We start from the raw sequence: 2,249 nt of genomic DNA, 5'->3' as shown, positions 1-2,249 counted from the left end.
GTGAGTGAGTGAGTGAGTGTGTGTGTGTGTGTGTGTGTGTGTGTGTGTGTGAGTGAGTGAGTGTGTGTGTGTGTGTGTGTGTGTGTGTTGTGTGTTGTGAGTGTGAGAGTGTGTGTGTGTATATGTTGTGTGTGAGTTGTGTGTGTGTTGTGTGTGTGTGTGTGTGTGTGTGTGAGAGTGTGTGTGTGTTGTGTGTGTGAGTGTGAGTGTGTGTGTGCGCGTTTTTGTGACAAATGAGGACATAAATTTGTATAATGACAAAGGTATGACATAGGTATTACAAGGAGAAGGTGCCTTTTCAGGACATTACCCCATGTCCCCACTTTTCAAAACGCTTATAAATCACACAGAATGGAGCGTATTGAAAATCTGAAATAGCACAAAGTCTCCTGTGAGGGGTAGGTTTAGGGGTAGGGTTAGTATAGGGCAATAGAATATACGGTCTGTACAGTATAAAAACCATTACGCCTATGGGATGTCCCCACTTTTCACAAAAACAAACCAGTGTGTGTGTGTTGTGTGTTGTGAGTGTGAGAGTGTGTGTGCGTGTGTGTGTGTATGTTTTTATATATTGTTCTCTTTGTGTGTGTGAGTGTGTGTGCGCGTTTTTGTGACAAATGAGGACATAAATGTGTATAATGACAAAGGTATGACAGGTATTACAAGGAGAAGGTGACTTTTCAGGACATTACCCCATGTCCCCACTTTTCAAAACGCTTATAAATCACACAGAATGGAGTGTATTGAAAATCTGAAATAGCACAAAGTCTCCTGTGAGGGGTAGGTTTAGGGGTAGGGTTGGTGTAGGGCAATAGAATATACGGTCTGTACAGTATAAAAACCATTACGCCTATGGGATGTCCCCACTTTTCACAAAAACAAACCAGTGTGTGTGTGTGTGTGAGTGTGTGTGAGTGTGTGTGTGTGTGTGTGTGTGTGTGAGAGAGAGAGAGAGAGAGAGTGTGTGTGTGTGTGTGTGTGTGGATAGTGAATAATTGAGTACTTAAACATGCCTTAAATATGAAATTCAGTTCACACTGGTTTCTGCAAAAACTGATGTTCACTGAACTGAATGTGCATAAAATACATTGTTTATACTGAATGTATATGTTATCGTTTAAAATATGAATGTGAATGGTATTTTACTTCTGCAATATGACTCTATTGCACTCTTTTGATTTGGAACTGCTTTATAATCACAGCTGTTTAATTATATAGTTCAGAAGGCATTATAGGTTAAATAAAAATAGCTGTGCAGTAATTGTTAATTATGGCTTAGCATCATAACAGTAGTAATGTAATGATAGTGTCAGTGATGAGGGTTTGTGGGTAAGGAGAGAATGACTGCTACTGCTGAGTCACATAGCACTGCTGTCACACAGGATATGACATCAGCGGGGGACTACGGCCATTTTGGCACACTGAACAGGCTGCAATGCAGCAGTGACCACCACAGGCTGTCTCTATCTCAGCACCAATCCCTCAACCAGAAAACACAGCTTCATTATTGTACAGTACCTGCGGTCTAAATGCGCTTAATCATTTTGTTTCTCAGTTCAAGCTTTAAAGGGTTAGTTCACCCAAAAATGAAAATTATGTCATTAATTACTCACCCTCATGTCGTTTCAAACCCGTAAGACCTTCATTTATCTTCTGAACACAAATTAAGATATTTTTGATGGAATATGAGAGCTGTCTGACCCTGCATAGACAGCAACGCAACTGAAATGTTCCCAAGTCCAGAAACGTAGCAAGGAGATCGGTAAAATAATCCATGTGACATCAGGGGTTCAACCGTAATTATACAAAGCTACGAGAATACTTTTTGTGCACAAAAGGAAAAAAATTACTTTATTCAACAATTCGTCTCCTCCGCATCATCCTGGTGCCATTTTGGAGAATATCCGCTGGACGCTGTTCTGTGTCAGCTGCGTCACACGGATCTGTTTCCTACGTTGTTGTGAGTTGATCTGAACGTAAACAGCGTATCCGCGTGACGCAGCTTTGTATAATTACGGTTGAACCCTTGATGTCACATGGATTATTTTACCGATCTCCTTGCTACGTTTCTGGACTTGGGAACATTTCAGTTGCGTTGCTGTCAATGCAGGGTCAGACAGCTCTCAGATTCCATCAAAAATATCTTAATTTGTGTTCAGAAGATGAACGAAGGTCTTACGGGTTTGAAACGAAATGAGGGTGGGTAATTAATGACATAATTTTCATTTTTGGGTGAACTAACCCTTTAA

At 40.7% G+C, this 2,249-nt stretch overlaps 1 protein-coding gene across 2 annotated transcripts in view; it reads right to left on the bottom strand.

Moving 5' to 3' along the window:
• The window catches only part of LOC107550686 (kinesin light chain 1-like), a 33,644-nt gene that overhangs the window by 6,875 nt on the left and 24,520 nt on the right, over positions 1-2,249 (bottom strand). The gene's annotated exons all lie outside the window — the stretch shown is intronic.

The sequence above is a fragment of the Sinocyclocheilus grahami genome, unplaced genomic scaffold (assembly GCF_001515645.1).
Source record: "Sinocyclocheilus grahami isolate Dianchi unplaced genomic scaffold, SAMN03320097.WGS_v1.1 scaffold405.1, whole genome shotgun sequence".
Classification (NCBI taxonomy): Eukaryota; Metazoa; Chordata; class Actinopteri; order Cypriniformes; family Cyprinidae; genus Sinocyclocheilus; species Sinocyclocheilus grahami.
The sequence above is the reverse complement of the archived record's forward strand: the minus strand, read 5'-3'. Positions and strand labels throughout refer to the sequence as shown.